Source organism: Grus americana, chromosome 3 (assembly GCF_028858705.1).
Source record: "Grus americana isolate bGruAme1 chromosome 3, bGruAme1.mat, whole genome shotgun sequence".
Classification (NCBI taxonomy): Eukaryota; Metazoa; Chordata; class Aves; order Gruiformes; family Gruidae; genus Grus; species Grus americana.
In genome coordinates this window covers 72,673,012-72,686,497 of record NC_072854.1, presented here as the reverse complement: position 1 = coordinate 72,686,497, position 13,486 = coordinate 72,673,012, and positions in this window count along the sequence as shown.

The following is a 13,486-nucleotide window of genomic DNA, read 5'->3' as shown; positions in this document are numbered from 1 at the left end:
AAGGCCGGGGGGGGGGGGGGAGGGGGGAAGAAAAAAGAAAAAAACAAGAGGCCCAACAACCTGAAATCTCCCCATTGCAAAAAAAAAAAGGTGGTGCCTAGGAACCAGATGTGCTGAAAAACTGAATTGGCCATGGCTTTTAGCGCTGCTTTGGTACACTTTGTTCCCAGGTCTTCAGCAGATGATAGTACCAAGGAATTAATGCAGAGCTGGGGATACAATCTAGACTTTGTTACTCCTAAACCATTCAGCTTAGTAACTTCTTAAAGAGGATGCATGCATTGAATAGAAGTTTATTGTTTTAGAGCTATGCTGTAGACCCATCAATTAGGATTTTTTTATTTTTTTTTAAGTTTATGGACTTAACTACATACTAGTAGAAAGTTACATACACATTTTTCTCGGCCAAGTAAAACCATAAATTGGCTGCATTTACTGACAGAAGAAGGTGCTGCTAAGGCAAACATGCTCTTTCCTGCTGAGCGGGTGTGAATCATAGTGCACAAAGCAATACATACAGACTTTTTATTCCATTGTAAAAATACTGGGGTGAATTTGTTGCCTGGAAGAAATTAAATGCTGTGAGATACCTTAATCTGTTGCTTGCTGACATAATGTGTTTTGGATAGCTTTCCATTATATTACCCTAAACAGCTGGACATTTGGATTGATGAGATTTTACCACTTTTTCATAACTAATATAGGGTTTTCAGAGGGAATGGTATTTCTAGCACAGCAAAGGGTTATTTTATTTTCCTTATTTTACTCTCATTTATCTTCACATCTCTCTCACTGACTTTTTATTTCAGCACCTCTTGCTTTTCATGGGTCTTTAGTTCCATTCAACATCCAGCGCTAATTAGACTCTGTTGTCTAAACTGTACCAACTGCTTCACTCAAAATCAAAGAGCATTTAATTAGTTAGTCTACAGGTTACACCCTATCTTGCAACAGTAACGCAAATGAACAGTTGAAATGCTTGTTACAGCCTAGAGAAAATGTAAAAAAAAAAAAAGGCTTCTTTAATGGCAATCAAGATTCCCATTTCGCTATTGATGAAGGAAGGCATGACAAGTCCTTGCCGCTCAGATGACTGCTGAGGTGTTTGCGGCGGAGGGAAGGCAGGGGAGCAGGAACGCTTATTTCTAGCCTTTCTCAGGAACAACTACGCAGGCAAAGCCCTGTGCCCATGCCGAGCGCCCGTGGGGTCAGAGCCGAAGGGGTGAAGCGGCAGGGTAGCCTTGGCTTAGCGCTGCCTGCCGCTGCCATGGGCGGGATCAAATTTCCAGAGAGTTCCACTCCTGCAGATTTTCTTGATCTCTGGGTGTTTATTCTGGCATTCACATGGGAAGCAAGGAAGTCCAGAAACAATTGCTAATCTGGTAATATCTAACTGTTTCTAAAGAATGCAGCAATAGGATGCTAAAGTTCAGTTTATACATGTTTATTAAGTGCTTTGATCTCTCTGGATGTCCTACCACCATGCTACCAACCTCTTCTGATTACCTGATATTTTACTCAAGCTCAGGGAGGGAGGGTGTACGTGCCAGGTTTGGGGTGTATTGACTATAGTGGCAGCTCACTGTTAATCATAGAGTCACAGAATCATTTTGGTTGGAAAAGACCTTTAAGGTCATCAAGTCCAACCATTAACCTAGCACTGCCAAGTCCAGCCTCTAAACCGTGTCTCTAAGCACCACATCTATGTGTCTTTTAAATACCTCCAGAGAAGGTGACTCAACCACTTCCCTGCACAACCTGATGTATCTGTCCATATCCTCTGACCATTCACAGGTAGAAGAGGAAACATTAAGCTGAAACAGACACATCAGACCAAACTAAACTAATTAAAGATCTTAGGTCTTGTCCCTCTTTTCCAACTTGGACAGGGCAATAATGACTTTGATACAATTAGCCACATGGAGGTGAGTAGGAGGAATTCAGCTACCATGTGCTATCAGACAGATCGTAATTCTTTCCAGACCACAGTAGACATAAGGGTGAACTGGATGCCCACTGGATGCTAGACAAAGCATCCAATGCAAAGTTTCAAAGTTTACAGAAACTCCAAATCCCTAAAGCAAGTGATTATGTTAAAAATCTCACCTTTCTTAAAAAAAAATAAAAATAAAAATAAACCCCACACACTCTCAGCTGCCCCTCAAAAAACAGTTGTCATGAAAATGAAATTAATGTCATCAAACATCAGACCTAGTTCATGATTTCTGAATATTCTGGATTGAAAACACATTGGTTGCTACAGAAACAAAGAATATTAGGCAGCTCACTTATGAAGGAGTTGAATCTCCTAAGTAATGACTCTTCAAGTTGTCAAAACCACGAATAATAATTATTTGTGGTCTCTTGTAAAGCTCTATGTAGCTGTGTGAATGTTACGTTGAAAAAATGGAAATGGAGAAACAGAGCCAAAAACTTGATCTGAAAGTGCTTTAAATCTGTAAGATCTCTAGAATAGTTGGAGAAAAAGATCTGCTCGAGTGAACAAATTCTCAAAGTAGTTCAGACCAGTGACCAGCACTAATGTTTTCCAGGCATGCTTCACTCCTCCTTCCTTCTCTCCTCAGTAACAATCCTCTAGCACCATTTTAAAAGACAATTCTTTCAGGATCAGAATCTGCCTCTATTTTGCAAGTGTCTGTTAAACTCCCCAAAGGAGCCTCTTCTTGCATATGGACCTACATAAGTAATTTTTTCAAAGAAAACTTGTGCTGAAATATGCAGAACTGCTCAAGATGTGTTTCAGATAATTTGTTGATGACATTGGGTTAGGCAGCTCAGTCTGCAAGAGCAAGTTCTGCAGCTTAACAAGGAAAATAAAATTAACTACACTGCTAGATTCCCCCTTTAAAAACTGGAAAAAATATTTTTCATAGAGAAAAGAAAATTATTTGAAGCAAAACAGAATCCAATTTATAATGCTTAAATCAATTCATTTCAGTGATTTTCAGAATGCTGCGCTTTTCAGTCACTTGCTTTTGTCTACTAGTATAGCTGACTATTAACAGAGGCAGATGTATTTGTGGTGTTTCCATTGTAAAGTATAAAACCAATACTGCCATTACCAGTTTCTAAGTATTATTATTTTTACAGTGCACTGCTGTCAAGAATGATTGCCACAAGTCCTCTCTCTTCCTTGTCCATTCTAGGAGTAAAAATCTGAGGTAATAAGGAAGCTTTTCCATTCTCCCTCATGAAATTAAAATCTCCAAAATGAAGTTGAACTGTGCAGTGCCAAAATTATAGTAAATACTCCTGTTCAGTGTGCTGCTTTTTGTTTGTTTGTTTGTTTGTAATAAGACCTTGCTACAGGCATCTTTTAATACAATTACATTAAATGCAAGTAGACATGTACCACATATACTGCTGCCATCTCTGCAGGAAGATTTCTAATAGACGTGCAATTCCATGAGTTTGAGGTGTTTCCTTGAGGGGAAGGTAAGTAAATAAAGCAACTTGTCCTTCTTTATATTTATTTTAACGTATAAAAAACCAAAAAAAGCCATGTCTGACAAGCAGTTGTGATATTTTATTGGAGAAATCTATCTTTAAACAACAATCAGAATTAGCACTTTAGAAACGACGTATTTGACTGATAACCGCAGCAATGTTTTAGGGGAATTGCAGAGAATATTGGAGCATAGGTCGGATCAGCCAATTGTTAAAAAGCAGCATTAAATATCTTTGATTTGCAGTGAAAAATGACACGGTTTTCTATTTGTAGTTCAGGCAGAGGCAAAATGAAGATAATATGGCATTCCATCATTATTCTTCAGAGCTCTGAAACTCCTGACATGCTTGGTCTGGCTTCCATAAATACTGTTCATTACTAGACGCCACAATTAGGAGTAAGCTAGTGTTCAAATTTAGTTTATTCTAGAAGTTCAGTGAAGTCTTCTAGCATAATAAAGGTTTATGCACATGCTTTGTACAAAGTGCCTGAAAAAATTCATTTAAAGTTATTCATTAAATTAATTTTTCATTAAAAGTTACATTCATGTGTCTTAAGGCTGAATTAGTAGGCAGACCACAGAGACATACATGTTTCACTTCTACAGTTTTCTTTCATCTCATCGATAGGATCTTCCATTTTGTATTCCTTACCTAATTCACAAAAATCTTTAGCCTCTCTCTTGCTCTTACTTAACTTCAACAACGTGGCACTTCCAGTGATCCCTCCTACAACTACAGTAGACGTGGTGCATGGCTTAGCATAGCAGTGGGTAAGGGAGAAAACATCTGTGAAACAGGGTCTTCAGGGGTTTAAAAGCTCGGATTGAAAGCATCCATAAAGGACTATCTTTTTCTGAAAGTAAAAGCGCTCATTTGGGTGAGATGGAATTTTGTTAAAAGCTTTTAACACAAAACCCATGAGCCCTGCACTGGAGTTAGAGCATTTCGCACAGGCTGGAGCTGATGAAGATTTGTTTGATTTGATTTTTGCTGCCATGAGAAAGGTGAGATTTTTACTATAAAAAGACAGGGGATGCCTGTGACAGTAGCTTATATGCCTGCTAATGGAAAGGTAAACTACAGATTGCCTCATAAATTTACCGACCGGCATCACTAGAAAGAGTTGGCTTTTTATTTTATCTGGAGAGACGAAAAATAATTCATTACAGCACATCTCTGCAGAGTAATTCTGACACTTCAGCTGAACAGTCTGAACCAACGCTGATTTTATGAGGCTAAGACTGGTCAGAGATAAAGCTGCATTAATCTTCTAACTGGGTCTTCAATCAGGCTTGAGTGAAACAGGAATTGCCCTAATATTTAACTAATCCAAATTAAGCTAATTCATCGTTACTGTATTAATTTTGTTTTAGATCACACCTTGGATCTTAATTCCTAATCGGAGTCTTGAACTTGATGAGGACATGATTTAACCTGTCTCAAATCATTAGCAAGACTGAAACCCAGAGGCTGCAGTTGGATGGAAAGGTGGGTGTGCTTCTTGGCACACTTCTGAGTCCTGGTCTCTCAGCCATCATCTTAATCAAGGTTTTGATTGACAAGCAATAGCTGTCTTCCAGGCTGTGTGACTGCTTTTCTTACCATATGAGTTAATACAAAGATAACTACCTGGACTCCCAAATTCTACTCTGATAAGAGGTTGTGACACAGCTGAAGAATTCACCTGGACACCTGGGAGCTCAGAAATGTCCTTGGTCCACCAAGCCGAGATACAGACTTTCTCTGATGCTCAAAAGGCAGAGCCATAAACTTACAACTGTGTCTTCTGAATCTGGCAACCTGAAATGGCGACAAGAATCAGGACGTTGACAAATGCCAAGGTGGTGTCAATGAGGCTGCTTCTGGACTAGGTTTGACCCATGCCTAGATCAGAGTTGATGGATCATCTTGTATGTGCAGCCCCTTTTCACTTTCACAACAGTGCGCTCCTACATTGCATACTCAGCGGAAGTGGATGAGACATGAAAGCCTACAGAAGCCTGGAAGGGAAGAAAACATTTCTTCCCCCTCCCTACCAACACTTCAAGGGTTAACAAGCATCAGCAATCTGCACATACGGTATTTTTTAAATCTGAGAGTTATTTGCTTTATAACTCATCTTTGTCCCACCAGAGGTGCAGAGGCTAACCCACAGATCTGTCCATCTTTCTGCAGCCAAGGGCTGTACCCCTCAGCAGTCTTCCGAGATTCACTTCAAATACAAGCTGATAATTAAAGATGGACGAGGGTTCACTCAAATGAAAGGCTTTGTAAATGAATGGAAACTGCGTGCATGCTATAGACAAATGAAGACTCAGTTATACAATGATAAAAAACTTCTGTTGAGCTACTGGTTGTTGAAAAAGGAATTGAAATATAATACATCAAAAACATAACATTGGATATGTTCCCTGGAGATAAACCCCATCATCCCCACTTTGTATCTATGGAAAAACTCTGGGTTCTTTTAGCTGGCACGACTCTGTATAACAAGGAAGAATTGTCTCAGAAGGACAGAAAACACGTTACTTCTTCCTTTTTCTTCCCTGCATTTCTAATTATACCGTTATATCAACTTTAGCAGAAATATGTGTGCTGTAAATGACTTCATATGATTGTGAGGACTTTTGTTTGTTAATTCCCTGATCTCACAATATTCTGCCAGTCTTGTATTCACCCACCTAAACAGTTAAAACCCCACAGATGCACCAGCCATGACTGCCTGTGTCAGGAAGATAGCGGGTATCAGCTGCAGGAAGACTCGAATCAACACTGACTTAATGAAGAGTCGGTGCCGTGCGGCGGTGTGGCAGTCGGCGGAGGCAAGGTGGGCGTGATGGGCCGGGCTCCTGTGACGCGTGATTGACTCCTGACATGCCAAGGAATGGCGGAACGAGTCCCAGCCAGAAAAAAATACCACACAAAAGTCGGGAGCTGGGATGCAGCGCTGTCTTTTGGGAGACCTGGTTGAATGACTGACAAAAATCTATTATGGAGAAAGGGGCGAGCATGACTAAAAGGTCTCACAGTGTTTATTCTGACAGGATGATTAATTTCTTATTACTCATCCAGAATGGGACTGTCTGAGGGGAATTCAGGGAAATATTTGATTCTTTCAAACATTGATTATTTGGAGAGGAGCTTTTGCATAAATCCAAACACTTTATCCTGTCTTTGTTTTGAAATGGCACGGCGGGAGCTTTCTAATTTCTTGGTGGAGGTTCTTCTGAGTCTCAGCACCACCAGCACTCTTTATTTCAAAGCCAGGAGCCAAATCCTTAGCTGTTTCAGAGGGTCTAACTTACTTGGATCATGCTGTACCCTTTCATGCCAACTGGTTCCTTCTCATCCTCCTCTTCTAGGACTAGAGGTCCTGTTGATGTGTTGGGCTCAGGTCCATAAGAGGAAAAATCATGACTGCTAACCTGCAGTGCTGCTTGGCTCCAGGAATTTTTACCTGATAGCCACCTGGATAACAATCTTGAGTTCTTCTTGCAACTAGGCACTTTATGTTTGATGACCCTCAAGAAATAGAATAAGTATTGGCTGCTTTACTCTTGCCGATTCCTACTTAGCATGGCTCCTGCTTTTATGTCTTGTGTCTCAAGTGCTGTTCAGGAAGCTCTGTGTGTGTTTATACCATCTACAGCAGCTGAGCTCAAGAGAGATAGCAAAAGCTAGGATAGTGCTTTCGCTCTTCACAAAAACCCCACATAGCAATGGCCATGCTGAATCAGACGAGAAGTCCCTATAGCCCAATATCCTGTCTAGGTAGCAGGTGCCTAAGCAAAAAAAATAAGAATAGGAACAGGGAAAATATTACAAGGAAATTTTCCAACTTAACTATTTTTGTTGGAGGGGCAGAGGGAAAGAATCAGATCTGGACATAGTTGGAGCAGGAGGAAATAACTGAAAGTGAAGAGTGTTAACAAAAAAGCCATTCAGCAGAGAAGTCATGAAGGAAAAAGGGAGGAACTGTGGAAATAGGAGGTGATGAAAAACACAGTCCGTGAGGCAGGCAGAGCCGCAGGAAATTGGTTGGGATAATAGGCATGGAGGAAGGATGGATGAGTGGAGGACTTAGAGAAAGAGCCCATGGAATAAGGGAACTGAGCATATGCCAGCAGGTAATAAGAACAGCCAGTTTCTACTGTTAGCTATGTGCATAATAGGAATTTAAGAACACAGTTTTAATGCTTAGGTACTTAAGAGAGTCTGGGTTTTGAGTAACTGTGAAAATTTCATTATATTCTATCTGTTTTCCCCTAAATACCTTCTACATCTGGGTCTTTGCCTATATGCCTCTGAAGAGAAACAGAGTAAAAACAAACATGGGAGAAACTAGGTCCTGGCTGTCATAGGGCAGCTTTTCCGAGAGCTCTGTAAAAGGAAGGGGTGACATTGCTCCAGGAGTGCACAGAAGCCGCAGCGGTTCTGAACTGAATGGCAGGGGGTTTTCCCTAATTTTCCCTGGGGTTAAGATACTACCTTGCATTCCTAGGACATTGGAGGACTGACCCTTTTGGAATGGAGAGGATAATTTCTGAAGGGTTGAAGGGTTTCCCCGGTCCCCTGACACACACTATGTATCCCACAGTAGTTTCAGCTGGTAATTACAGCTAGTTCCATGATTTTTAGGGCAAGCTGCACAGGCTAGTTAAAAACGATGGATCCATTTTTGCCCCCCCCCCCCTTTTTTTTTTTATTCTCCATAAAATGCTTTGGTGTCCTGGAAACCTGGTGCCTGATGTTTGCAGATTTTCACAATGTATTTAAGACATATGATTATGCTGACTGTAAGTGAGTTCAATTTTATTAGGCAGTAGCTGTATGCTCTAAATTCAATTTCTCACTGGGAAAAAAACCAAACAACAACTTGAAAGCTGCATAAAGATTGCTGTTTCATGGTTTGAGCATGTGTCTGACGAAGCAGCTCTTCTTGATGAAGAGGAGTATGTGGAAGTCCATAGAAAAAAGGAGACAGAAGCTCACAGTAAACGTCAAAGTAAGCAAAGATTTCAGCTTTTTGTTCATTATGATTCCTAGATGGTATCATATAGAAGTGCTAGATTGTAAATTGTGAGGACGTAAATATTCATTAGTTTTCTACTCACTGTGCTGACACTCAGCTGGTATTTCTAGGGACAACTTTAGTAGCAAGAACACTATTATTAGTAATAACTTAGGATTTCATTTTATATATATCTATCTATATATGCAGTAAATAGTTCATTTAAACAGCATTCAGTGTGAAGCAAAATGTTTTGAGTACAGGTAAAATTCAACGGCATGCACACCATATCGGCGCTATCTTCTGGCTCAAATCCAATAGTAATGAGAGTTGGTCAGTGGTGTAAGTTTGTAAAGGCAAACCTACCCTGAATTGTTATATGGCACCATTTATTTATGAAAAAGGTGTCTGTCAGCACCTGGTAAGACAGCAGTCACAATATATTTCTAGGGATAAAGTGTATTTTTGTTTTGTTTTAGGATAATTTTGTTTTCTTTCAGGATAGTCTTTGCCATGAAAGGCTAAGAAGGTAGTACTTGTGCGAGTCAGTTTTAGCTTCTCATTGACAGTGACATACCAAAAAAAAATGTTAGAGGTTGACTGGTGAATAGAGAATTTGCTGTTCCGTGGAACTTTAGCTCTTATACCTTCTCCTTCTGTCACTGAGGAAAGAGAGGCTACATTTTTAGACTGAATTCTGGTTACAGAACTTGGTCTGAGGTAAAGAGTAGCCTTGATTTGGATATTTATTCCAGTTTCTGTTCAATTTGCTTCTCCGTTGCATTCAGAAAGTGATCTTCTAGTTATCACAGATTTGATCTTAAATTAATGCCTGTAAATGTTTATGGGAAAGGAGCATCACAGTAAATAAAAGAGCTGCTCTGTTTCAAATGCACTCTCAAATCTAAAATAAGTTTATCTTCATGACAGAGAAAAAGGGATGTTTCATCAGCCTGACCCTTTTACATTCTCAGTTAGATAGTCCCAGTGAGCACGACATTATTACAAACATAGTGAGTAAATTTAGGGCAGGGGCCAATGTTTTTGTATATTTTCTTTAAAGTTTTCTTTAAAATTAAAGCATCATTTTGTTTGTATAAAGTACTAAGTGATAAATTTGGTTTTGTAAACAATTCTATTTTTACATTTAAATTTTATATACATTCCTTATTGCAATGTTCTCATTAGTCTCCTTTTTTTTGTCTTTTCGATGATAGAGCTTTTGCTTAAATAACCATTCATACCTCACAAACAGCACCTTTTCACATTTTTGTCTGCTGACAAAATATGAAGAGAGGCTAGGAGAACTTGGTTTGTTTAGCCTAGAGACGAGAAGGCAAAGTCTTTCGCTATCTATGGGGAAAGCTACAGAGAAGACAGACCCAAATCCTTTTTAGACGTGCCCAGCAAAAGGACATGAGACGAAGGTCACGGTTGATTTGACTAGACAAGAGAAAGAAATTCTTCATGGTGAGAGTGGGTCAGTGCTGGAAGAGACCACCCAGAGAGGCTGAGGAATCTCCATCCCTGGAGATTTTCAGAAGTCAACGGGGCAAGCCCATCTGCAACCTGATCGGAGTTTGCAATTAGCCCTGCTCTGAGTGGGGTATGGGTCTGGGTGACCCCCCAGGGGTCCTTTCCAATCTAAATTTTCCTCATCTTCTGTGAAAGAGTACTTAAGATAATGGTCATCTGATGTTTTAATGAGGAAAAGTCAATCTCCAGAATACTTAACAGCCAGTACTATTCATTAGAGTTAGCACAAGCTCATGGGAGTGGACATGATGTGTACCAATATTTGAAGTTCTAAGCTTTATATATAAGCTTATTTCTCTGAAGAGTTTACATGAGAAAATCTTCCTTTAGATGCTGAGTTTTGTTGCTATGTATTCTTTAGGATTTACACTTTGGATAAGCTGTGGGATATTTTCAAACCTTCTCTCACCATCATCATTATTTTCCTCTGGATACTTTGCCAATGTATGCCAGGTACAGTCAAATAATTGCAACATTTTACAGAGAAGTATAAATAGCTCTATTTACCTGAACTAATATCCTGGTTCTGCAAATATTTGCCATTATGTCAGAGTAGTTCCATTCATTCTAGTGAATTATTCACCTTGTGCCCTAGTGGAAAGCCTAGAAAAGTATTTGAGAATCTGCTTCTGTTGTTTTAGAAAAGTACAGAAATATTAGCTTGCACTCATTCATTGCACACTATTCATTGCACCATCATCATGTGGTTCTCCCTCACTCTGTGTGGGAACCTGTTTTCTTTCCTCGCTGAACAACTTCACAAATATCTTAACAGAATTGTATTCATTTCAGAGTCTTCCTTACATTCATCCACTATGTGATTACTCTTTCAAGTATTTATGCTCTCGTCTAGCTTTTTTTCAACCATCAATACATCAGTGTATGGTTCAAAACACTGAAAAGTATTTAGGTATCCAGAGCAAAGGCCCATACTGCTTCCTTAATGTGTCAAAAATTGAGTAAGTCTTGATAGAAGTAGAAAAAATAAACAGCTCTAAGGATTCCCAAATACATTTTGTATCTAGGTATAAATTAGTGTTCAGCTACATTTTTATTTATCTCATCCCAAGCAAAATAACTACATAAAACATCTCATGGTATAGAAAATGTGTGACCATAGTTTTGCAAAATCTATCACATATTATTGTCAGATAATGTAATCCAAGAGATGATCATAGATTTTAATAGAATACCCTTCAGAACAGAAGTTCAAGTTCATTCCTTGGTACACTGCATAAATGTAGGGTGCCCTCTCTTTAAAGGATACCTAAATCAATGATTCAGTTAAAATATCCTTTACATTTGCTAAGCAAATCTGTCATTGCTATGTTGTATCTTTTTTGGCAGTATCAGTCGCATTTATGTTGTATTACATGAATGATACAGTCTGTCATGCTGAAACCTGCCAGGAGTCTCAGTTTTTCCTCATAGCGGGCTTGCAAAGCTTACAGAGCAGACAAAATTCCTCAGGAAAAATAGTATTTTTTCTGCCGTGCATTTCATCTGGACTTGGTTCTTCTGAATACAAGTTAGAAATAACTTTTATCCATTTTGCTGGAAGCTACACTTAAATGCAAAAATCTGGTCCTTACCCTCCGCTACCAAACTGCTTACATGTAAAAACTCTACCAGCAACCTCATGGCAAACATTTCTGTGCTTGCTCTCCATACGTGTGTACGTATGTTGTGGCTGCAACATAGCAACCCTATATTGTTGGTGCAACTTCTAATACATCTTCCCATCTTCGTTATCTGCTGAATTTGAAAAAGAAAGTCAAGACTGAGTTTGGAAATGCTGGAGACGATCCAGTCATATGGCGCACTTCAGAAATTAAGCCCATTGTGTCAAATATTCAACAGCCCACACAATTCAAATACATTTCGTACTGTGAATTGATTAACTTAAGCTCAGATAAGCTTGGAAAGAAGTGGTCTTTATCTGAATGACAAAGTATGGAAAGCAGGGACAACTATCTTTTTCTCACCTGCTTATAACAGGTAAGAAAATATTATTTATTATGTGCTGCGTGCCTTTCCTAGGACAATGCAGCTCAGATTTCCTCCGGAAGGCTCATCCTTTCTTACGTAGTCCATTGGCAAGGTCAGAGACAACAGACCATTCCATAGCCTGTGCACAGGCTTAGGTAATCCTAGAAAAGAGGATGACTTTGCACGATGAGAGCAGGGTATTGTACTAAATGAAGGAAGCCAGGATGTGTGGCGCCAATATATTTACTTTTTAACTCATCATAGTTCATTCTGTTTATACTGGAGCTGAAGGCAGACTCACCTGTATGTGCTTTCTCTCACCCATATGAGTTATCTGCTTGTGCTCCTTTCATTTACAAATCGCTCGTGCTCCAGCTCTTTGTTTAGGCACAACCTATTTCCAGCGTATGTCAGGAAACCCTATGCATTCAGGGAAAGCTTCACCCATCTTGTAACATATAAACACCTTAATTAGTACGTGTATAGAACACAAGTATAAATAGTGTACTAAGCTAAATTTAAGGTGATATGCAGTGTCTATATTCCACCACTGAAATTAATCTGCAAATACTGTAAGAAATTCTGTTCAGAGTGATACTACCCTATTGATTTTAATGGTTCCATAAATACAATATGCTTGATAGGTTGGGCCTTACAATCAGCAAATACACTCTTGGGTTTCTTAGCTGGATTGAAACCATGGTTCAATGTCTCAGAAATTAACTTTTTTTTGCATTTAATAATAAATTTGCCCTTAATAAAAAGCACATAAAGGAGATTTTCAAACTGAGTTTGCTGTTATCACTCAAAACATACCTCCATTTTCTACTCTGCCACTCTGTGACCTTCCTCCTTTGTCACTCTCAAATTAGCTCCCCAACATATTGACTACCCCTCCCAATTTGGTGTTATCTGGGAACTTGCTGAGGATGCACTCCACCTTGTCACTGAGAGCATCAGTGAAGATGTTTTACAGTGCTGGCCCCAGTATCCACCCCTGAGGAACACCCCTTCTAACTGCCCCTCAAAACTTCATGTAAGTCTTCACAAAGACTTGCCCCAAAGTTTTCCCAGGGACTGAGGTGAGGTGGAGTGGTCTTTTGTTCCCTGAACTTCTTGTTGTCTTTTTTTAAAGGCGGACATCACATTTTCTTTTTAATTGTTGTTTATTTTTGTATTTCACAGTCATGTAAAACTTTGCAGTATTTACTACCAGGTGAACTCATTTTGTGAAACTAAAATCAATGCCAAACACAACCAGAGAGAGTTTCACAATGTTGTAACCTGCTGCCAAACTCCACGCTCCCATGGGGGTGCACCACTTCTCCTCCTGCCATCCTGTCAGAAGCTGAGGATCCTACCCTTTTACAGGTGGGAGACCTGCAGTTTGCCAAGCACATCTGAATCGTAACATTTGCAATACCTTAAAAGCCTTCCAAGGCCCTTCCAAAAAGCACACATAAAAATGATAGAATTCTG